A 25,697-nucleotide genomic window follows, 5' to 3' on the forward strand; every position below is an offset into this window, starting at 1 on the left:
GGAGGACGTCAGCGTCCCTGATTAAAGAAGACCCCAGCGTCATCCATGATTAAAGTAGCTTTGTAAAGTAGTTTGTCCAGTCAAAGATGCCATTAGGGTTTCTTGCACTGTAAGCCACCCTCTCCCCTATATAAGGAGAGGGGGCACAGCCTCTTACGGGCGCGTTACGATAGAGGAGATTAGACGAGGAACCTTGTATCCAGAAACCTGTAACCATGTTAAGATCAATGAAGCTAGCGATCTAGAGCAGAGTTCTTCCTCTTGTCTCTCTTCTTGCATACCGGCCTTTGGTTGTGTTCTTGAGGAAAGCATCCGGAAGTTCATCCCATCTAGTCGCAAACCCTCCCCCGAATCCTCTAGCGCCCATTCGGCCCCAACTTAAGCCATCCCATGGCATCTGCTCGTTCGCCACGACGACAGTTGGCGCCCACCGTGGGGCATGAAGTGGCGCTTGCTGGAGTTCACATTCGGGCGGGCATCCTCGACGTCGCCGGCCAGCGTACAGTCTCCGCGTTGGTGCAGCGCATCTACGCCATGGACTTCATCAACGACAACGCGGGCTGCTTCGCCAACGGCGGCATCTTCCCCAAGAACGGCCGCATCATCGAGTTCGGCAGCCACCGCATCTACTTCGGCACCGTCCCTGTGCGCCAGTGCCTCTCGCCGGTGCTGGTGGCGCCGGATCCGCCAAGGTGGCTACATGCAGGCCGCGCTCCTGGCAGTGTGGAGGTGATGATGGCAGGCGCGGTCGACGCCGGCAAAGAAGCTGCGGAAGAAGGCGCTGGGCGTGCGGTTTCGACCCGTGCGGCCAAGCCACCGCTGGAACGCGGTGCAGGCGCTGCGGGAGCATCGCCCGCGCCACCGGAAACACCACTCCAAGCGGAGATGAACGTCCTCGCCACCCCCATCGCGCAGAACATCGACCCGGCAGCGGCTCAGGCGGAGCTGGAGGCGCAGCGCCAGAAGATGCTCGAGAGCGGCAAAGACATCGTCAGGGCGCAGCGCGAGCTGAACCTAACCGTACGTGAGTATAACGCTGCCCATGGCTTTGCTTCTGTTAGCGCTCATGCTGCTAGGCTAACGGAAAACCGGCTTAAGGCTCGCAATCTAGATCAGGATCTGCGCAAAGAAATTGCTGCCAGCAAAAGCACATCTGCATCTGTGAGCATTGTAGAGAGACTTAAGTACAGTAGCCCGGATAAAACAATAAAAGCTGCTAAAGCTGCTGTAGCGCTGTGTGACTCGCTTTCCGGGGACGCTCTGGCAAAACAACAAGAGCGTGTCCGGGAACTTCTTGAAACTATCGAGCAGCAAAATGCTTAACAGCTTGATAAGCTAAACAAGGCTGTGGCTTCAAAATCCGCGCGTTCGACAAGGAATGCCGGTAGCAAGTCCCATGGGCAGGCTTCGTCCCCCCCATCCGGACAGGAGAAGAGAAAAAGAGGTGAATGCGCAGCAGATGACTGTGTATGATCCGGTTCTTGCCGGAAAACAACAAGCCGGGCAATATGATGCCGGCAGAAAAGGCCAAGGGGCAAACAGAGGCTACGTGATGGCGTGTAACTCACACGTTCGTTGGGAACCCCAAGAGGAAGGTATGATGCGCACAGCAGCAAGTTTTCCCTCAGAAAGAAACCAAGGTTTATCGAAGCAGGAGGAGCCAAGAAGCACGTTGAAGGTTGATGGCGGCGGGATGTAGTGCGGCGCAACACCATGGATTCTGGCGCCAACGTGGAACCTGCACAACACAACCAAAGTACTTTGCCCCAACGAAACAGTGAGGTTGTCAATCTCACCGGCTTGCTGTAACAAAGGATTAACCGTATTGTGTGGAAGATGAATGTTTGCAGAAAACAGTAGAACAAGTATTGCAGTAGATTGTATTTCAGTAAAGAGAATTGGACCGGGGTCCACAGTTCACTAGAGGTGTCTCTCCCATAAGATAAACAGCATGTTGGGTGAACAAATTACAGTTGGGCAACTGACAAATAAAGAGGGCATGACCATGCACATACATATCATGATGAGTATAGTGAGATTTAATTGGGCATTACGACAAAGTACATAGACCGCCATCCAACTGCATCTATGCCTAAAAAGTCCACCTTCAGGTTATCATCCGAACCCCCTCCAGTATTAAGTTGCAAAGCAACTGACAATTGCATTAAGTATGGTGCGTAATGTAATCAACAACTACATCCTTAGACATAGCATCAATGTTTTATCCCTAGTGGCAACAGCACAACACAACCTTAGAACTTTCTCACATCGTCCTGTGTCAATGCAGGCATGAACCCACTATCGAGCATAAATACTCCCTCTTGGAGTTACAAGCATCTACTTGGCCAGAGCATCTACTAGTAACGGAGAGCATGCAAGATCATAAACAACACATAGATATAACTTTGATAATCAACATAACAAGTATTCTCTATTCATCGGATCCCAACAAACGCAACATATAGAATTACAGATAGATGATCTTGATCATGTTAGGCAGCTCACAAGATCCGACAATGATAGCACAATGGGGAGAACACAACCATCTAGCTACTGCTATGGACCCATAGTCCAGGGGTAGACTACTCACACATCACACCGGAGGCGACCATGGCGGCGTAGAGTCCTCCGGGAGATGATTCCCCTCTCCGGCAGGGTGCCGGAGGCGATCTCCTGGATCCCCCGAGATGGGATCGGCGTTGGCGGCGTCTCTGGAAGGTTTTCCGTATCGTGGCTCTCGGTACTGGGGGTTTCGTCACGGAGGCTTTAAGTAGGCGGAAGGGCAAGTCAGGAGGCGGCACGGGGCCCCACACCACAGGGCCGCGCGGCCAAGGGGGGGGGGTCGCGCCGCCCTAGGGTGTGGCCCCCTCGTGGCCCCTCTTCGTCTCTTCTTCGGACTTCTGGAAGCTTCGTGGCAAAATAGGACCCTGGGCGTTGATTTCGTCCAATTCCGAGAATATTTCCTTACTAGGATTTCTGAAACCAAAAACAGCAGAAAACAGCAACTGGCACTTCGGCATCTTGTTAATAGGTTAGTTCCAGAAAATGCACGAATATGACATAAAGTGTGCATAAAACATGTAGATAACATCAATAATGTGGCATGGAACATAAGAAATTATCGATACGTCGGAGACGTATCACTACGCCAAAGAGGGCTATGCCGGAAACAATCATGCCGGTAGACAAGAAACCGGGCAAAATTATCGAGCTGCAAGGGCGGCGTATGATGAGGAGGAAATAGATCCCCCAAGGTACCGGCAGGCAAGGGCCACGGTACCGGAATGTTATGATGAGGCTGATTCCGCAAGACCGGCAACATACCGGAACCCGTTGGGAGAACGCTTGGGAGAAAGATACCTACCAGAACGGGATGCGAGGCACCGTCTGGATAGGGTATACTTGTCAGAAATGATCGAAGAAGAAGGTCCCCCGGGCCCAAAGTGTTTCGGTCCAAGGATCATGAAAGAAAAGCCACCAGTTCGCAACTTTATGTTGCCTCGTGACACAAAAACATATGATGGCACTACGAAGCCGGAAGACTGGCTCGCGGACTACGTGACCGCGGTATACGTCGCAGGCGGCAGAGGAACTGTAGCTGGAGGAGGAAACCGGCGATGGGCCGTGAGAATCATACCATCATTTTTGGTTGGACCGGCAAGAATCTGGCTAAACAACTTGCCGGCAGGAAGCATAAATGGCTGGTTGGATTTTGAGGAAGCTTTCGTGAGCAATTTCAGCAACACCTATCAGAGGCCAAACAGGCCGCAGCAGCTCGCTCTGTGCATACAGCGCCAGAACGAAACAGACCGGGACTATCTGGCCCGGTGGAACACTACAAGGAACTCCTGTGAAGGGGTAATCGAGGCACAAGCCATTGCTTGGTTTAGCGGTGGATGCAGGAGAGGTTCACCGTTGTGGCAAAAGCTGCAGCGGAACATGCCGACAACGTTGGCAGAGATGATACGTGTGGCGGATAGCTATGCGTTGGGAGACCCAACGCAGCCGGCAGTGCAACCTGAGCCGAAACAGCAGCGCCAAGAGCAACACCAGGATAACCGGAATAACAAAAGAAGGGAAGATTTCCCGGATTGAAGGTACGGTCCGCAGCAAGTTGCTGCAGTGCAAGAAAACTCTGAGGCCAGCGGCAGTCAGAGGCAGAGAACTGGATCGCAGCCATGGGCGGGTCCTAAAAAACAGTGGGTAGAAAAGAAGCCTTGGGTTCAGAAAAAGAACTGGCAAGAACCCGCGAAGTACACCATGGAAGCTGCCATGGACCAACCTTGCCGGTGGCACACACCGAATCCGGCACACCCGTCAAACCATCTGACGAAGGATTGTACCTGGACCAAGTACTTGATGCAAAAGGGAATGGTAAAGGATGCACAACCACCGCAAGACATGCCACGGCAACAACAGCTACCACCACCACCACCGCTTACCGGGGCAAACGCCTTACCGGTACAGCCAAACCGGCAACAATACCAGCAAGTTAACCATGTGGAAGAAGGCAATGGCCAACCACCTCCACCGGCACCTTTGGGCCGGAATGTTTACAAAGATCCAGATATGCGCTGCGTTGTGTTCGTAACTGAGCCAACCGACAGACAGAGCCTATATCGCCGTTCTATGGAAGTGAACGCGGTGATGCCGGCAGTACCAAAATATATGCTGTGGTCTGATCAAGAGATCTCGTGGTCATTCAAGGATCACCCTAAGATCATGCCTAACCCGGGTGGCTATGCTCTTGTCTTGGACCCAATCATGCAAGGGCCAAATGCTCGAGTCAAGTTCAGCAAGGTGCTGATAGACAATGGGAGCAGCATAAACATCATGTACCGGCACACCATGAACATGCTGGGCATAACAGAAAACATGCTTCAACCAACGCGCACAACGTTCCATGGAATCGTTCCGGGACTGTCCTGCGCACCGGTTGGAAAAGTCCGGGTGGATGTGTCGTTTGGAGGACGTGACAATTGCCGGGTTGAAAACCTTGAGTTTGAGGTGGTGGACTTAGATAGTCCTTACCATGCTTTGCTGGGGAGACCACCATTGGCTGCTTTTATGGCCTCAACTCACACGGCATATCTCAAGATGAAGATGCCGGCACCTCGTGGACCCTTGACTGTGGTAGGAAACTACAAAGTCTCACTGGAAACAGCTTCCGTCGGATCAAACCTGGCAGAGTCACTGGTGATCGCTGAAGAAAAAAGGAGGATGCAAAGCTATGATTCTTGGCTGGCTCAGTCCTCACAGCTGAGTTTAGCGGCAATGAGTGCAAACCTGGGCGCACCGGCATTTAAGCCGACAAAAGAAACAAAGGACATTATGCTGGATCCGGCTTACCCTGAGCGCACCGTTCGTATCGGTGCCGGTATGAATGAGGCATAGGAAAGCGCGCTCGTCAGCTTCCTCCGTGAGAATCGGAATATCTTTGCCTGGTCTACTGATGACTTGGTATGTGTTCCGAGGGAGCTGGCTGAGCACTCATTAAATGTCCGGAAAGATGCAAAGACGGTAAGGCAGCCGCTGCGCCGGTTTGCTGAAGACAGGAGAAAAATCATTGGAGAAGAAGTGACAAAGTTGCTGGTTGCCGGGTTCATCGTGGAAGTACTGCACACTGAGTGGCTAGCCAATCCGGTGCTGGTCGAGAAGAAAAAAGAAGAGAACATGGAAGCAAAAGCTCCGAAGGTGTGGCGCATGTGCATCGACTACACCAACTTGAACAAAGCTTGCCCAAAAGACCCTTTCCCTTTACCTCGGATCGATCAAGTGATTGATTCCACTGCAGGGTGTGAGCTGTTGTCTTTCTTGGATGCTTATTCTGGTTTCCACCAAATCCCCTTGAAAAAGGAAGATCAAATAAAAACCGCGTTCATCACCCCGCACGGGGCTTATTGCTATGTCACTATGCCTTTTGGTTTGCGCAACGCTGGTGCAATGTACCAGCGCTGTATGCAAAAATGCTTGTTTGATCAAATTGGAAAAAATGTGCAAGTATATGTGGATGATGTCGTGGTAAAAACCAAGGTAAAAGAAACCTTAATCGATGACCTCCGGCAAACATTTGATAACTTGAGAAGATTCCGGATGAAACTCAATCCGGCAAAATGTACCTTTGGTGTCCCTGCCGGTAAGTTGCTTGGTTTTCTCGTATCAAGCCGGGGCATTGAGGTCAATCCGGTAAAAATCCGGGCAATCGAAAGAATGACTATACCGCGCGATCTCAAGGACGTGCAAAAGTTTACCGGAAGCTTGGCATAGCTAAGCCGGTTCATAAGCAGGTTGGGAGAAAAAGCTCTGCCACTCTATGCTCTCATGAAAAAATCTGACACGTTCGTCTGGACCCCTCAGGCAGACGCAGCGTTCAAAGAGCTAAAAACCATGTTGGCTACAGCGCCTATACTGGCTTCACCTCTAGAAAGGGAGCCTATGCTATTATACATAGCAGCAACAAACCGGGTTGTGAGTGTTGTAGTTGTGGTTGAAAGAGAAGAGGAAGGAAAAACTGTCCAGAGGCCGGTATACTACCTGAGCGAGGTGCTCTCCCTCTCAAAACAAAACTACCCTCACTTCCAAAAGATGACCTATGGTGTGTACATGGCCGCCACAAAGCTTAAGCATTATTTTGAAGAACACCCCATGAAAGTGGTAAGTGAAGCACCAATCTCCGACATCATGTGCAATAAAGATGCTAGCGGTAGGATTGCAAAGTGGGCAATTTAGATATCACCGTATGTGCCTGTGTATGAAAGGAGAGATGCCATAAAGTCACAAGCTTTGGCTGATTTCCTCGTTGATTGGGCGGAAATGCAATACAAGCCGCCAGATCAAAGAATAGAAATCTTGGAAGATGCACTTCGACGGATCCAAACTGAAAGAAGGTCTAGGTGCTGGTGTGGTGCTTACCTCGCCTAAGGGAGATCATCTCCGGTATGTTCTGCAAGTGCATTTCAGGGCATCAAATAATGTCGCTGAGTATGAGGCTCTGATCCATGGGCTCAAGGTAGCAAAAGAAATCGGTGTGCACCGGATCATTTGCTATGGAGATTCAGATCTTGTCGTGCAACAATGTTCCGGAGATTGGGACGCAAAGGATGCCAACATGGCTTTGTACCAGTTTCACGTGCAAAAGATTGCCGGCTTCTTTGAGGGCTGTGAGTTTCACCATGTACCACGAGCGGAAAATGAAGCCGCGGATGCTTTGTCCAAACTGGGCTCATCTAGGCAGGAAATTCCTCCCGGAATAGCCTTGGAACACTTAAGAGTACCATCAATCAAACCAAGCCCGGAATCGGAATCAATTTTCGTACCGGAATCACACATAGTACCCATGGACATCGATGAAGGGAACCCGGGGACTGCTCCGGTAAACTCGGGGACTGCTCCGGCAAGTTCGGGGACTGTTGCAGTTATACCGGAAGAAACAATGCTGGTGGATAACATGGAGATAGATGCACCGGTGTTTCTAGTTCGAGAGACACCGTCGTGGGTTAAACCTATTAAGGAATTCCTGATCAAAGGCACCTTGCCGGATGACGAAAATAAATCAAGAAGAATCCAAAGAAGGTCCAAGGCATACACATTCATCAATGGCGAGGTGTACAAGAGAAGCGTTACCGGTGTCCTTCAAAGATGTGTGGAGCCAGAAGAAGGAAAAGAAATGCTTGAGGAGATTCACCAAGGAGAATGTGGGCACCACGCTTCATCAAGGGCGCTGGTAGCAAAAGTATTCCGGCATGGGTTCTGCGGCCTCTTGCTTTGGAAAACGCCGAGGATTTGGTAAGAAAATGCAATGGGTGCCGAGGTACGCCAAGCAAAATCATACCCGGCCTACGGTTTAAAGACAATACCACTAACATGGCCATTTGCTGTTTGGTGCCTTGATATGGTTGGCCCATTCAAAACTGCAAGGAGTAGCATGACTCACATCTTGGTTATGGTGGATAAATTCACCAAGTGGCTAGAAGTGAAACCTATCGCAAAGTGTGATGGGCACACAGCGGTGAAGTTCTTAAAAGATGTCATTTTGCGGTATGGATACCCGCATAGCATCATCACTGACAATGGAACCAACTTTGCTCAAGGTGAGTTCAAAAGGTTTTGTGAGGACAACAACATCCGGTTGGATTTGTGCTCGGTGGCACACCCACAAGGCAATGGCCAAGTGGAAAGAATGAATGCTTTGGTACTTTCCGGTATCAAACCAAGGCTCATCGAAGCGGTAGAAAAGTCACCAGGCTGCTGGCTTGATGAGCTACCATCAGTGTTGTGGAGCATAAGAACAACTCCAAACAGGTCCACCGGATACACTCCATTCTTCATGGTGTACGGAGCAGAAGCGGTCATACCAACCGATATCATCCATGACTCACCAAGGATACAGCTCTATACTGAGCAAGAGGTCAAAGAGGCCAGAGAAAATGATGTGGATTTGCTAGAAGAAGCAAGAGAGTTGGCATTGGCAAGAACAACCATTTACCAGCAAAACCTCAGACGCTATCACAGCCGGAAGGTTAACCCGAGAGTATTCCGGGAAGGAGATCTGGTGCTACGCCTAGTGCAGCGCACTGAAGGCCGGCATAAGCTTTCACCACCATGGGAAGGTCCCTTCATTGTGAGCAAAGCTCTTCACAATGACTCCTATTACTTGATCGATGCGCAGGAGTGGAAAAAAGGAAAGGCGGACAAATCCGGAGAGGAGAGCAAGCGTCCATGGAACGTAGCTCTGTTGCGTCCTTTCTACTCTTGAAGTTGTGGAGTAAGAAGTTCCTTTTTTGTACCTTATATGCTATGAATAAAAAGATGTCGGAAACTCGAATGAATCTCAGGGACTACCCCTAAAGTTGCATGCAATATGTTTATTTTTTCAGTTCACCGGTTGCTTAGTGAACATTTTTTCTTTCCGGTTTAGTAGCGTGCTAAACCTACCGGAGTCTTCGACTCTGCTGCTGTCCGCAAACCGGCTTCATGGCAAGCAAGATAAACCGGTAGCAACTAAGCACGCGAACTGCGAAAAGAGAGAGTGGGAACAAGCAATCCAGAAAAATTTAATTAACCCCGGTTAAACCGGTTTTTTGCAAAATTTCGAAGTTATTTCTAAGTTCAAGAAAATGCTTGTTTGGTGAAAGAACCTTGTGCTCATACGCCAAAGAACGCCCAGAGAAGGCAGGCAGAGCCAAGGCAAAAGAACCAAGTGTGCATCGAATTGGATGCGGAAACAATTTGGGAATCTTTGCAGTGCAGGATAAAAGCAAAACCATGAGCAAATATGCTAAGGCAAACATAAGATAATTAACACCGGTATAACATACCGGCATAAACTGTTGTGCCACAACCAAAAGCAAACTTAAAGTTTTACATCATAAACCCCGGCATACCGGGGTAGAATTTAACGGGCATTGTTTTGAGACAAGCAGGACAAACGAACATATCACAGGCAAACACTTAATAGAAGATCATCAGGCAGCAGGGGCTTCCGGAGGAGCATCGCCAGCACCAGCATCGTCCAGAGGCTCCTCATAGGCTTCATCCTCCTCCTCGTCGAGATAGTCCTTGACGTCAGGAGGGGGAGGGATGAAGGTGCGCATATCGGCGTACTCCGCGATGTGGTACGCGCGATCTTGCCGCTTAGCGGTGAGGATCGGGTCCAGATCGGTTTCCGCGCCTTCGCGCACTCCGGTGAGGGCGTCCAGGTTCAGCTCCGGATACCAAGAGCAGGCGACACGGAGTGCAGAGTCTGCCCCAGCGCGGGTAGCGGAGCACTGCCATTCGCGGATCCTCCTGCTGGCACCTTGAGGCGGTCGCTGATCAAGGAGAAGGTATCTGGCACCACTTCGCCAGGCCACAGAGTCCTGAAGAGCTGGGTAGCCACATTAGGAATATCAGAGAGATTCCGATCAATGGCGCGCATATGAGACACCCGCGCGTTCAGCGCAACCAGATGGTCATAGGGGGTCCATGGCATGCCAAGATTCTCCTGGACCTGGCCAACACGATGCTCCTCAACCCTCTTTATGGCAAACGCCTGGGAATCCGGGAAGAGGCCTGCGCAAAGAAAGAAAGAGGCTAAGAAAAGACAGCCGGAAGAAAATGCAGCCGGAAGAAAATGCAACCGGAAGAAAAAAGCTTATAAGCAGAAATTGGAAACAGAAAAAAGAAGGAACTTACGGAAGGCATGCGCATCAGTTTGCGTGATTAGCCGGTCATATTCCTTCCACTCCGCCTCCAGCCGCGCGGCCTTATCCTCGACAGCTTTCAACGCCTTGGCGGCCTCCTCCAGCTCGGCCTGCAACACCATATTGGAGTTGCCGGCATCCTCAAGAGCTTCATGCATCTTGGCCGCTGCGTCGGCTTCAGCAACCTTTAGCGCCTTGGCATGGTCAAGGCCAAGCTGGATGAGCTGGCTCTTGAGCTCCTGGTAGCTGGTCTTCTGGGCGCTCAGCTCCTCCTGGTGCTGCCGGATAAGCTGCTCCTTCTCCCCTGAAACCCGGAAAAGAAAATGTTAACAAAGTTGTATTATCTATCTATTATATTATTAAAACAACAACCAACCAACGGTGGAGATTAGGTAGACATAAAATCAAATAAAACACAGCGGCTAAGATTTACTTCGTGACGTACGTCCCGCTGGTGAATGTGCGCATAGGCCGTGTCCTTAGCCACCACGTTTGCTACCACGTAAGAAAATTCCCCACGCCTCAGCTTATATCCTAACAAACTCTGTTTTTTTATGCAAATATTTTATCCAAACAAGCGATATATCAACTCTTGGATGCGGTGAGATACAATCTCTACCTCCTCAATCAAATAACTAACCTCCGCAGAGGGCACGGATCTATGGGCGAGCGAACAGCCATGATCTGCGTATCGGCTTTAGCAGCGCAGTCGAACGCCGCTGATACCCCGCCGTACCTGTCAAGCGGAAGGCCTCATCCTCCAGAGCTGTCGGTTGGGTCGTCCTACGGGTTTCCGCCGGAGACTCTGTTCCTGCAGGCGACCGGGAAGAGGAGCAGGACCAACGAGGGGCGTGAGCACGACAGCAGCGGTTGCGATACGGCAAACACGGATGAGGGACTGCCGGAGCAAGCGCAGGTGCCACGGCGTTTTGCCGAAGCGCGAGCGCGTGGGAGACGAAGTAGCTCGAGCTGAGATGGAGCGCCAGTGCTTGGATTTCATGTGCGAGAACTCCGGATCCCACGACCCTGCCATGCGAGTCTACCGCGACATCGTCGCACGATCGGGGGTCGACACGGAAGAGTTTGCCATCTCGGCCGTGCTGGCCCGGCGTGATCCAATCACATGGACGTCCCTGATCTGCGCGTACGCAAAGAACGGCCGGGGTAAGGAGTCGCTGGAGTTCTACGCCGAGATGGTACCGTCCGGGTGCAGGCCCGTATATGGCACCTTCATCGGTCGATCTGCTTTTCACGTGCAGACACATCGATCCGGACTACACCGTCAGGCTCACTTCAGGTCCATGCATGTCGAGAACGGCGTCGCACCAGGGCAGTGGACCTTCTAGACCTATCCACGAGGCTCGACGACGCCACAGACCTGCTCAGCCGGAGCACGACGAGGGTGGATGCCACGGTGTGGAAGGCTCAGCTCGGCGCGTGCTGGACACGGATGTTGTTGAGAATGCGGCCGTGATGGTGTTGATGCTGGTGCGTGCGAGGAGTTGCAGCGACTACCATGCCACGATCAAGATGATTGCCAATGTGTATGTGAGAAACATCGTACCGAGGGATGCCAACTGCTTCTATCACCTAACTGACATCATCAGTGCAGGTATATACCACTATGAGAGCCTTACCTTTTTTTTCCTGATAGATTCAAGATAGCAAATATGTATTTCTGCTTTGAAGAGTGCTTTGAGTAGATTCCTGGTTCCAATATCTGTTTTGAGGGATAGCATCGTTGCACAAAATTTATTGTGAACACTTCCCGGTAAAAAAAATACTATTTTGCTTCTATAATGCAGTATGGGACAGAGCGCATATATATTGCAAACCAAGTTAGTACTCTTGGTTAGTTTAGCACCAACTATACTTAATCGCATCTAATTTTTTTCCAGGTCATCGTGTATATTGCATTTTTTTAGCACTCTTAATTTTTTTGGTATATGAGTAGCAAAATTGATAATAAACAAACACACCATCTCATGAGGCACTACCTATTGCTCTTAATAATTCCGTGAAGGTTACAAGGTACGTGGTTCCGGCTAGGCGCCAGGAATATATCAAACATACTGAAGTGAATAATATTATCGGCGATGGCAATGAGGCTACAAGTATTTGTACTGAAGAAAACGTTGCACCAGAAGAAATCAAGTAATATGGCTGGGAGCTAGCTACGTGTTTGCAGTACCGTGAAAGATCAGATAAATCTCCGCGGCGTCAATTTCAGCAACACGACGTATCGCCATCGATCGAGCAAGTGAACAAATATATCTAGACCAGTTTGTTTTGGTCGGGACTAACCACTATGTACCTCAGCTATTAGACAAGTTAGTATGGAGAGATATCAATCTGGTGTGAAGCAATGATGTCTAATGTCCAGGAAGCAGTTTGGATGGATTGCGACCCAAATGGAGAAACACATGTGCGACGTTTAATGAGAGTATATAATCTGGCAAATACATGTATGGGCTTGATTATTTTATCACAATGTGAACACAAACAGTGCAGGAATTCAGAGACCAGATGCCGGTGTTTATTAAGAAGAAGAAAAGAGACCGCTAGAAACAAACACAGCCTCAAGAACTCACCTGGGACAATCCAGAACCACACGACATAAGAGCAAGACAAACTACAGGAGGAAGTAGTGCAAACGGGACCTATGGGAATTGTCCAAACTGTACAATGCATGAAGCCGATGGAAACATATTATTTCTCCTCCTGCATTTGCATCTAGCCTTACTCTGAATGCAAGCTTATGCAAGAGGCTGTGGATGCAAATAAAAAGTGGAAGAAAAATGAAAGATACCATCTCACCATGCACTGTGGAAATCAGACGGATCACACGCAGCCGCACCAGGGGACGAAAAATCTTGCATTCTCCTGGTACAAATTCCCTATATTATTATCTCGGTCAAGAATAAGTCAGCATGTTCGTGGATATATTATTTGCATAGCTAATAGCGGTTCTAGAGATTACCTTAGTATATAAGTGTACTTAGGAACCTATGATAAATAAAGTACACACTAGGAAGTTTGCGGCGCGGCGCACGCCGCGCCCGTGTTGTCTACGGTGCGGCATTATTTTTTAAAAACAACATTTTCAGGCTTAAGAGTGCGGGATTCCTTTTCAAAAACAGCTGAAGAAACATCTAAAACTTAACCGCGTCCTTGGTATGAAGATTGTTGGTTACAATTTTGTGAAAATAATATAATATTTGGGTTGCTGGAGTACCGCGGAAGCAAGATCGTTGGTTACAATTTTGTGGAAATAATACAATATCTGGGCTGCTGAAGTACCTTGGAAGTGCCAGTGAAATAGGTGGCAGATGGTGGAGTGCTTTTGTTTATAGATCGTTGGTTAAAATATTGTAGAAATAAAACAATATCTAAATTGCTAAAATACCGCGGAAGTGTTGAAATAGGCAGTGGATGGTGGAGTGCTTTAGTTTTCCGTGTTTCCACAAAAAGAAATGGTAGTATTTCTCTGACCGACATAGGCAACGGGTGATAGACTAAATCAATCTTTGTAAAGTTACCATAGAAGAAGGTCATTCTAGGTGAAAATGTGATGGATGGTGGAGTAAGTATATTTTTTCGATGTTACCATAGAAGAAAACAACATTATTTTCCCCGACTAAAAGTGGTGGCGGATGTTGGATTTTTTTTAAAATCATCTTTGAAGAATTATGCAGTACTAAATAAATATCGACGGGTAATTACTATCCAGAACAACGGTTGAGGTTAAAGATTCGTGTAATAATTACTACCCTTGTGCGTCGTTTAAAAATGACCGGCAGAGAAATATGTGACCTTAAATAATTAATAGTAGGTAGTTAACGGCGTGTTCAAGATGTCTACTGAAAAATTGCTTCATACAAAATTATAGGTACTTGCCACCTCGCGAAAAAATTACTGCCGTAAGTAAACTTGAGGTTGAAAGTACCACATTGAATTGTTGCACTGTTGAGAAATTATTGTCGCTAGAATATGCGCCCTCAAATAATTAAATATTAGGTAATCAATGACCTATTTCGTAGCTGACACCGAAAAATTACCGTCGACATTTAAGGATTGCATCGAGAATTGTTTTGAGGAAATTATAGATAGTAACCGCCTGGCAAAAAAATAACTAACTATATTATTAACGTGACAAATTATTACGAAAGCTAACTATTTCAACCGACGATCTACTGTGAGAAATTAGAAACTGAGTTTTTAAATATTGTTCACGCGACATATTATTAGGATTACCGATGATCTACTGCGAAAAATTACCATAAAATTCTTTTGAAAATAGTATGAATTTTTAAAAAAATCCAAAAGAAAAAGTGCAATGTTCATGTAAGTAACCAGTGCTCAAATGCTTGAGGCGAGAGCAAAAGTTGTGTATCGTATCCTGACGTGTCTATGTCTAGAAAACCTAGCCATACGTGTCATCATTCCTTTAACTAGATTTAAATGTGCGCCTTGGCGCACGATCCCGTGAAGTACGTGTCAGTGTATTTTTTATATAACAACGATAAGAAAATGAAGTGCTTGATACGTTTTTTAGGCTCTACAAAAGGAAGTGAAGGTTTCTCAAAAGAAATAAAGCAGACAAAATCACTATCAGAATAGCAAACACTTACATACAATCAGAAAAATGAGAAAATATATTAAAGTAACTAAGATTCTTGGTCTATCAAAAGCAATCCAAGAAAGGTTGTTAGAGGCCACAACACACCTGGAACTAATAGGTACTCGCAAAACCAAAAGTCAACACCGCTGCAAATGAAAGGTAAATTAACTATACAGTAAGAAGCAGCCCTGGCCTTTGGCATTAATGAATGTTTTATATGACATATATACTAAGCTAAGAAAAAAATAGAACACCATAAACATAATTATTACAAACATATCAATGTAACCTAATCAGATAAGGGGTGATAACACATTGCGTGTTAAAAGGTATTCAAAAGGAACAAAATAGCTGAACTGAAAAGGCTATAAACAACCTTACACAATAACACAACATGAGTACAAATCAATTTTATAGATGCAACCTTGGTTCTAATTTTACGAACAGTAGCTCATCCTCATTTTATCCAGACATTTCTCCAAACGGTCGCATGCAAGAGATTAAATTTTATCAATTCAGCGAGAGATTTCCTCGGTCGCCTACTTGGTGACGCAACGCATATTGATAGCCGAAGAATCTATTACAGGCTCAATTTAGTAGACCACTGAAATAAGATTAAATTTTTTTTGTCAATATCACTCAATATTAGAGCATCGACAACTCAGGACAAAATGTTGTACCCAGGAGTAAAGGAAATTATATCCGCATGTTTATATTGATGTACCATCTACATGCTTTCCCGCTGGCTGATCCCTTTTTCTTTAACACAAAAATGATACCATGCCGGCATGTCTAATGAAATAAAGAACAGGTATAAGAATAATCTCAGACAGTGGTGGCAACAAAGATGGCAACTGACTCGATTTTTCCAAGGAACCTCGGCGTGTTTCCACTAAAGTACTATCACATATCAAATTTTAGCACCTGGCCATTGCGGTCAGTGCAATAGTCATACCATAAATAGAATGAACATGGAGTATGGACACAGAGAGGAAGCAAATGAGAAACAGAAACAACACTATCTTCTTTTCCTTAGCTAACCTATGATCGCGACCTCTTATGCCACCTTTTTATCCATTCTAAATCGTATTTAACATAGTGTGATACAATCACGGGTGTTTTCACATAGGATGCAGCCAGAGCTGACATGTTTGTTGTTTTAGTGCTCTGTCTTAATGTCACAAGACGATGTAAATGGGTACTAATAAGCTAGTGTTTGACTAATGTTTGCACGAACGCCTGAAACCTCACCTACATGTCCATTATTATTTACTGATAGAATGCTGAGAGAATCTCCCTAGAAAAAATGATTGGACTTGCTCTCTAGTATAATCTATAATCATAATAAAGCTTTTAAAACCCAGGGGGTTCAGCAATTTAGTATGACAACATGTCATTATGAAATCATCATTAAGAAAACAAAAAAAATACTTACATGCATATCACATAGAGATTATATATCAACCTTGAGCTTGCATCTGTACAAAAGCGCACACTTGGAACAGCAGCGCACATTCCATGAAAGAGCAGAAACTTTTCCTACCCACACACAAAGCAAGTCCTGAGAAACGTGAAAGGTATTAGTCGACTGGATGCGTAACGCACGGAAAGGAAATGCATAGCATTGTTAGCTATTAATAAAAGTACCTACATATATGTTGTTTGGAGATTATAATTAAAACAATTCCTGGTACATTTTGTTCCTTGTTTATGTACTTGGTTCCCGTTTTCATCAAGTGAAAGCACTTTTAATAGCCTCCTGGAGGTCACCCCTTGACACAACTCTCAGGAGTAAACCGTAGGAAAATTGTGTAATGCACATGCGAATTAATAAAAGATACTCTTTGGTGATGCAATTCCTGGTAGATTTAGATGTACGCTTTGGTGTATGATCCTGTAAAATTCGTCAACGATAAAAATCAGGCAATGGAATGATAAATTATTTTTCAGGTTTGATAGGAAAAAAGTCGTATGATGAAATTAGGATAAATCAAATGAAATCACAAAAGGAGTAGCAAACGCTTATGGACAATTGACATAAGCAGTTTATGATGATTGTATTTGTCGCCAGATCAACACATGTATGGATTTTACACATGCAGAATACATGTTATTTTCATAGCTCTTGGACTTTATTACAGACATCAATGAGTACACAGGAGAACATTCCGCTTGCAGCGCAGAGGTGTTAAACAGAACAATACTCACATAGCTCAAGATGTTATTCATCATTTGAAACATCAAGTTCTTCTAGCATAAGATTGAGTAATATTCTAAAAAGAATTTTGATTATCCTTTGAGGTTCCTACAATAGGAAGTAAGCGTGTAAATATTCGAACCAACCCTAAACATGGTTTTGTTAAATTGTAGAGAAATGCAAAAAAAAATCCATGTACTGATTTAGTTTCAAATGCATCGAGTATGAGATGGTATATTGCCGCTATATGTAAGTAACATAAGCCAAGCAGGAGATATAGAATGAAGTTTGAATGATCTATAGACAGACCTTGAGAAGTAACCATAATTCTAATAGAATAATTTGACCGGAAAGCAAAACGTGACAAACCTAAGATTGGTTGTCTACTATAACAAACAAAGGCATTCTACTACACCAAAATATGTTACTGAGTAGAGAGTTGAGTTTGTCAGCAGAGATGCCCATTACTTACTACACATAGCCTAAGACCAAACTACATAAATTACATAATAACCTACAACGAAGTAAGAAGCGATATCAGTTTAGGTACCAATGGTCACACCTTATAATCTGTTGGACGACTGTCGAAGTACTCCCTTCTTCTTCTTAGGGGGTCCATCAGCCTGAGGTTCTGCCCCAGTAGCCTGTGCCTACAAACGTTTTACACATGGGTTGAATCAGCATAGGAACTTTATCCAGCCAAACTACCAAGAAGGCTGAACTTTAGCCAACAAAGCAATATTCATAAGTAAATAAACAGTGGTCTATTAGTGGCTGCTACATTGGCGGGTCAAACCATTAACCATCAGATTAAACTTTCCAAAAACGTAATAATTATGAAAAAATGGTTAGAAACTAATTAATAAGCTTAGCTTAGAAAACCCTGTTGTGCGCACATACACACTTTACCAGCCATATAATATTTAGAAAACAAAAGACTGAAATCCAATGAAAGGCACACAACATTCCATTTGAAGCTACTCACTTAATTATAATCCGAGACAAAACATCGAATGCACCTATCAACTCACTTTTAGGTACAGTAAAAAGAACCGATATTATAGCAAACAAAGACATGCACATTGGTAGGCAGCAATGCAGTAATATACATGAATCAAAATCTAGAACACATGTCAATTACCCATCAATATTCTTTCTACAAAACCTAGCAATGATAGATATGACTACAGCAATGGTCGACACAAGGAAAAATAGAAATGGTAAGTTATTAACTGTGTTAGCTGACCAAACAACTTTGGTCCGTTCTTGATCTTCTGTCAACGAAACAATCAAATAATATCCAAACAAAACGTGAATACAACCTGGTGTAGTAGATGGGACATCAAATAATCTCCAAAAGAATACGTAGTAGATGGGGCATGCGGAAGGCTTGGATCATCAAAAACAGGCTGACCAAGCTACAAAGAAGATAAGTAACCTTTAAGAAAAATAAGGAACCAAATACACAAAGCACAAGAACACGTGTTGTTAAGGTTTCAGGTTTAATTTTCAGTCTTGGCTCATCAATCTTTTCACAACATACTGGAAAAAAATCTTTCAACCTGAGTATACAATGCTGGCAGAAAGAAAGACAAAGTGGCATAATCAAATTGAAGTGAAAAGCAGTAACTATTTAGATCATAGTTCTATTTAGGAATCAAAATCATTATAAAACTTTGTAATCATGTAGATTTTTACCAAATTGTGCACATCCGTCACAAATGAAGACATGGTGGCATATTATCCAAGATAAAGCAGTAGAGAATATGTTCCTAATCTTGTTTCAGAATCTATGTGTCAGTGTTTGAATATGGACTTTTCATCAAAATCATCAAAAGTTTAGAGGCATATAAACAATAAATCCATGAAAACATATACTGCTTCAGCTAGGAACAAAACTTATAATTCCTTTCCACTGTGCTTAGAATGAGCGATTTAAATTCCTTGAACATAAAAACTAAAGTATCCTCTAGGTAAATTAAGTTAACCAAATGACTGCAGCAAAGATGCAACAAGGTCCACTTGCTAAAGTAGAGAGTGACATTTTCCAAATTAACATCACGTGAAGTGGCTAATGATAGGTCATAGCTATCTGAAATGAAATGACCCAAACCACTGTCCGATCTAAGACCACAATTTTACTCAAAGGTGGTACTTGAAGAGAACTTAAACTAATGCCACTAAATGTTTTGCACGGAAAATTTGATATAATTAAACTCAAAGGAATTTTCAATGAAGCTGTAGGAAATAAGCTACTGAGTTTAATGTCCAACTAAGTTCTAGGAAATCAGCTGCTGGGATAAGTGTAAGGTTTACACCTTGACACAAGAACATTTAGTTAGTTTCAAGGTGAGTAAATTAATTGTAGCCTTACCATTGCTCTATTCCAGGAGTTCTCAAGGCTAAACTGAGCAAGGACTATCTCCCTTCACAGGATTAATTAAAAGCACCACTGACCAGTGCCTCTTTAAGTAACAATGATGCAAGTGCTGTTGAATGGATGAAACTCTCTAGTCACCTATTGTCTGGGCATAAAACTTTCAACCATCATGAACTTCCGTAACAACAACCTGAAGTCAGGTAACAAAGCCTTGTCAGCATCTTTTTTTAAGCAAAAAAAATGTGTTCTCCAATATGAATATGCGCAACCCACCTTTTCTACTGAATTTCTGGTCACGTATTGACTTTGAGTTAGTTACTGGCAGCTTAAATCCAGTCCGCAGCCATTCCTTTTTTACACTCCACTCGAGCATATTTGGCAAAGCCCTACAATGGTATGGTTACAAAGGTTACAAAACAATTTCGAAGTGCAAAATTTTGATAACTTCAAGAAAAAAATTGCAATGTTTGCTTCTTATGATGAATAATCTGAACTCAAATGGAATACGGAAAAATAATGCATACATTTGCAACAAGCTGAAGTCACAAGTCCTTGGCAGTGTCACCACCAGGGTAATACACCGAACCAGGTATATTATTAAAACTGTTTTTTCCCTCCACCACAATCCGCACCTGGAGCAAAATTTATAGAAAAACTGATGAAAATATGATAAATGCTGACTCCAAAGATGGATAAGAAATTGAAAGGTGGCTCGGTGAGGGCGGCCTCCCCACCGTGTGCACAGAAGCAGCGGCCTCCTCTCACGCTCGTCGGAGACGCGTTGGCGGAGCCTTCTAGGAGAATTCAAATGTATAACCAATCCAGACTCCTAGAATATAGCCAACTTGATCATCAAAGGGCTTCATGTCCTCGCCCATGGTGGCTCTCTTTGCTGCCAGATCTGTCTTCCCCCGTGCGACATCATCCTCATCGTGTATGGATATGGACACCACCCCAACCTGAAGGTTTACATGAGATCGGCTCAGTCTTGAGAAGTTTCACCGCTAAAATTGATGCATCAGCTTGTCATCTTAGGTGTGAAAGGGTTTTACATTACCATGGAGTAAGCATAGTACGTGTAGTCGGATGCTCAGAAGTTGATGCCATCGAACATGAACGCCAGGGCGTTTATCTGCATTGAACGTTTATTTATCTAATACCCAGAAACTGCTAATCAAGTTGTTTACAACTGTCATCACATCATATCATTACTGCAACAGAAATACACTAAACCAAGATTACACGAGGAAACATGAGAGTTAATCAAAGTATATAGGAGAACTATTCTATGTAGGGTAAGGGAGGGGGTGATTATCTTGGGAAAGATTGTGGCATCTGAATTATTCTATGAGAACTTAAGCCTGAAACTTCTGAGGTGCTTAAAATTACAGCACAATTAAGTGTAGCTGGATTGCTTGCTAGAGCGCAAAACAAGTATATTGCTGCCACATTAAGTCAAAATGGAGAAAACAGTTCTTTTATTCAAAAACAATCATACTACTCTCATCTCAATATCCAATCATTTGTTTATTACATTAATATAATTCAGGCATGAAATAATTATCAAAATGCAAGGGTACAAAACCACAAACTTTCAGCTACAAAATCACCTTATATGAACAAGCATTAAGGACACGAAGAACTCCCTAAGGTGATACACAATCTCTTGTTGTACGCTTGTACCACACCCATGGGACCATCAATAGAACATTGAAAGGATAAATTAAGAAGACAGCAACGAAGAAGCAATTACCCCAGTTCATCCGGGCGCAGCACAACATTCATTGTCAGACTCGTGTCACACATTAATCTGGGCCACCGTCAGCATGTAAGATGCATTTGCCAGACAAAACGAACAATCAAAAAAATTAAGCCATGCACACCCACAGTGAGGCAAAGTTTTCAGGGTACCAAACCAATAACAGGGGCATGGAATCCTAAAAAACTAATACAACCGTGTTCCATAACCACTGCATGGCATTACAGAGATAGCTGAAATAGAGCATACTCACCAAGAACGCAACCAGGCAGCAGACCACGAGAGCAGCCATGGCCAACTGACACGGCAATTCCAGCAAGGCGCCGACCTGCCAAGACGGAACACAAAGCCATTACAAACCACATCAGGGGACAAGGCGGAAGGCAAAGAAACCATAGGAAATGCATCGAAAAAAAAAGTGAATGGATATATTTGATTTACATACACAAACGCACTCACCCAATCAAATCTTCCAATGGTCTGCGCTAAGCAAGCAAGATGGTGTCTTTGCAGCAGTAACAAAATTGGGAGATGAGTACATCATGGAGACACTACAAATGCTAGCGCGAATGGGATATCACATAGCAGGCAGAGATGCACATCTAAAAAGGAACAAAAAGTGTATAGTCAAGCGTTGCATCTAGGTCCTGCCACTGCACGGATCTCAGCTCTAAGCTATAGTAACGATTTCCCCATTGTTCTATTTCGCCAGCGCATTCAGGAAGGATAGGAACAGAAACTTGATCTGTTGCTTAGTCAAATTAGCTAGCGACCTACTATCTCTTATACATCTGCTGCAGCTTCAGCTAGATGGAATATAGATATTACATCCATTACTCTTATGTAGGATTTTAATCAAACACGTTGTATGCAAAGGTAAAAATGGATCTTGCACACACTATATGAGATGTTTTGGGAGCTAAATCAAACATGAAGAGTCTGCCTCCGCTCTTAACTCTGCCACGATGGAAACTCATATGAACCAGAGAGGGAGGGAGGGAGGGAGGGAGGGAGGGAGAGAGGGAGAGAGAGAGAGAGAGAGAGAGAACGAATCGGTGCTCTGGAAGCCGCCATTTCTTCTTCTCTACCTCCTCCGCTGCCTTGCAGCTTGCCGGTCGACCCCGTCCTCGCCGCTAGCCGCCCACCACAGCCCCAACGCCTTCTTCCCCGGTCCATCTCCCTCATCAAACATGCAGTCTGCAGCAAAATCATCTTTGTTGGTCATGGTCATCCTTTTGGTTATGGTCGACACGCTCCTAGAAATCCTTTTCTTGTAACTTTTCTCACTCATATACTTGTCCAGGCTGCAAAAATCAGAAGGAAGCAGAAGAAACATCATTCGTCTTGTCACTATAACATGAATCCCTGGCTATATAAAACTCTTATTTTCGCTGGAGCCTAGAGAAGAGGAACCCAGACCAAAAAATTAAACCAAACAGATCGAACTCCAAACGGAAATTGGGCAGACTATAGGCCGCTCTAGGAGATGGGATGAGATGAGTTGGGTAATCACCTAATTCTCTAGTTGATTTGTCGCTTTCCTCTTGGTGTTGGTCGCTGCACATCAGGAAAGAAAGAGGAGTCAAACATGGGGAAAAGGAGAATAAAAAGGCAGACCCACTTCAATCTGGACTTAACTAAACACGACCGGAGCCGCACCGACGGCCAGATGCCGCGGCCACTTCTCACCACGCAGTTGAGGACGCATCAGTGGAGGCCAAGCACCTCATGCAAGCCCGACTATGTCTTCCCCCGCGCGACCTCATCCTCATCGTGCTCGTCAACAGTGGCCTCCTCCTCTCGCCGGAGACACGCCGGCGGATGGTGATGGGAGCGCGAGAGTGCTCGTCAATGGCCTGGCGGCGCCCTCCCCACGCGCATCGAGAAACCCTAGCCACCATGGTCTCCTTCCACCTCGAGCTTGCGCGCCGCCTCCCCATTCCTCGTCGATCTCGGTGTCATCCGGCCGCCGTGGCCTCCGGCCGGTGGAGCCGCAATCGGCTGGGTGGAGAAGGCGGGGGCGGTCGGCCGAGCAAGAGGGTGGGAGGAGGATGCCTGGGTGGAGAAGGAGAGGGGATTGGGGAGAAAGGAGAGGACGCAGATTGGGGGAGGCTTCGCCCGCTGGCTATCTCACGCTCCGGTCACGCCTGACCCAACCAAAAGTTACCCCATGCGAATGACGAGTGGACCCGGAGAAACGTGGGTCCCGAGCGCAGCTGCATGCGGGTAGACTGCGGCCGTTGCATGGCTTGATCTAGGGGCAGCGAATGGGAGGCTGCACCAGACTGGACGGACAAGATCCACTGCCTAAGAGCTGGTGCCAAGATCCAACGACCTAGAAGCTCAAATCTCTGTGAGACCCCCATGGGGGGGCATCTATTATAGATGTGCGCCTTGGCGCACGATCCCGTGATGTTCATGTGCATATTTATTTTGTATAACAGAGATAAAAATAGCTGCTAATATGATAATACATTTCTTAAATTTTAAGCGCGCCTTTGGATGCATTCCTTGCTTTTCGTATTGAAATTCTGAATAATTTGAACCCATTAGTTTCTAAGATTAATAATATCATATTCCAGGCGTAATAGTATGATGTAATGACGAAATATTTGATATACAGCACTAAGACCACTACAGGATCATACATCAGTTTATACATACCCTCGGCACATTCCAAAATGATAAACGCCTATTTAATTGTTACTCCCTCCATTCTTTTTTAATTGACGCAGATTTAGTACAACTTTGTACTAAATTTGAGTCAATTAAAAAGGAACGGAGGGAGTACCTGTTTTTTAAATTAGTGAATAGTCATATTCGTGTCCGTTGGATCGTTGCAAGGTTGTGCGCATCTTGATGTCTCTTACGGGCTTGATCTCTTCTGTTCGGTTTCTATTGTATCTGTTTGATTTTGTGTGCCCGCTTATTCCCGAATTCCCTTTCTAGCGAACGACCGCTCCAGCGGTCATTTCCTACGCGCAGTCGCGACAATTTTTGTCGTATTCGACCAGCGCGTCTCTTCGTGCCGAAGCCCGCGGCTGAAAAAATTAATCGCGCCCGCCGGGATTCGAACCCACGCTCTCCCTCCACGCAGCGGACCTGTCATGCTAACCATATGAGCCGAAAGTCATTCTTGATGAAAACAGAGAGATATACAATTTGTACTGTAGAATATACATGTTATAAACGTAAAAAATATGTTTTTTTCGAATTCCCTTTTATGCTATTTTTCAATTGTATTAGTTATTGCGTAATTTTATTCAAACTTCAACCTAGCTATGGATTTTTTAAATTCCCTTTTACAAATTTAGTTTCATGTTTTTTTCTATATTCTTGTTACTTTTGTATAAAAATTCATGTTATTTGGACTATTTTTTAATTCCCTTTTTTGGGCTAGTGGTTTTTAAGAGGGGAAAAAAACGGGTGGGGAAACTACTTGCAACTCAAATGAACTACCACTTGCAACTTAAATAAATACACTTGCAACTCAAATAAATAAACTTGCAACTCAAATAAATACCTCTTTCAACTTAAAAAAATTCGGGTTGGTAACTTTTCATATTTTACCATTGATAAAAAATGGATAGAGGGTTGATAACTTTGTGAGGTAAAAATAGAGCCAAATATTCTAAATGAAATCAAACTTTTTGAGTCGGTAAGTTTTCACATTTACTGTTGATAATAAAGGGGTAGGGGGGTTGATAAATTGTGAGTTAAAATATTTCTTATATATTCTAAATGAAATTAAATTTTCGGGTTGATAACTCTTCACATTTACCATTGCTAAATAACGAACACATGGGTTGATAAATTATGAGCTAAAAATATTCTCAAAAATTATTCTAAATAAAATTATCTTTTTGTGTTGATAACTTTCACATTTTACCGTTGATAAATATTGGGCAAAGCAATTGATAAATTGTGAGCTAAAAATGTGAATAACGGGTATAGAGTTGATAAATTTTGAGCTAAAAAGTCACTAAAATATTCTAAATAAAATTTAGGTTTTTGGGTAGTTAACTTTTCACATTTACCGTTGATAAATAACAGGCATATGGGTTGATAAATTGTGAGCTAAAAAAATCACTAAAATATTCTAAATGAAAGTAGCTTTTCGGGTCGATAATTTTTTTAATTTACCGTTGATAAACAACGGGTAGAGGGTTGATAAATTTTTAACTAAATAAGTCAACAAAATATTGTAAATGGAATTTATGTTTTTGGCTCGATAAATATTCACATTTACCATTGATAATTAACGGGCATAGGGCTTGATAAATTATGAGCTAAATTTAAGATTGTTCCGCGTACTAAATTTACCTTTAGGAATCCCCATTTGAAAACGGGATTAGAGAACAGGCGATTAAGTTTTATATGGTTCGTTTCGCTGGATTTTTAGTGTAAAAATGATACGTGTCTCCTTTATAACAAACATCTTTCACTGCTTTGACGGTTAGCAGCGTGGTTCGGTTCGCGCTCTAGGCCCCGAGGTCGTGTGTTCGACTCCCGGCTTCGCGAAATAAAATAAAATTTTTGGGTTGATAACTCTTCACAAT

General features: G+C 44.5%; 1 long non-coding RNA gene across 25 annotated transcripts; it reads right to left on the reverse strand.

The window, feature by feature from the left end:
• Positions 1 to 14,955: 14,955 nt before the first annotated feature.
• On the reverse strand, positions 14,956 to 23,516 carry LOC127320982 (uncharacterized). 25 transcript variants are annotated; one of them, XR_011747048.1, is made up of 16 exons: positions 22,828 to 23,516; positions 22,652 to 22,695; positions 22,426 to 22,442; positions 21,598 to 22,335; positions 21,392 to 21,466; positions 20,437 to 20,511; positions 20,114 to 20,338; positions 19,904 to 20,011; positions 19,653 to 19,765; positions 19,374 to 19,569; positions 18,322 to 18,417; positions 17,562 to 17,649; positions 17,011 to 17,107; positions 16,454 to 16,696; positions 16,238 to 16,363; positions 14,956 to 15,406 (listed from the first exon to the last, which is right to left on the reverse strand). It is a non-coding gene; the product is annotated as an uncharacterized lncRNA (long non-coding RNA). The 25 variants fall into 25 exon arrangements; XR_011747050.1 differs by having other exon boundaries at positions 22,777 to 23,516; XR_011747032.1 differs by having other exon boundaries at positions 21,598 to 22,442.
• Between the last annotated feature and the right edge of the window lie 2,181 nt (positions 23,517 to 25,697).

Source organism: Lolium perenne, chromosome 6, assembly GCF_019359855.2.
Source record: "Lolium perenne isolate Kyuss_39 chromosome 6, Kyuss_2.0, whole genome shotgun sequence".
NCBI classification, from domain to species: Eukaryota; Viridiplantae; Streptophyta; class Magnoliopsida; order Poales; family Poaceae; genus Lolium; species Lolium perenne.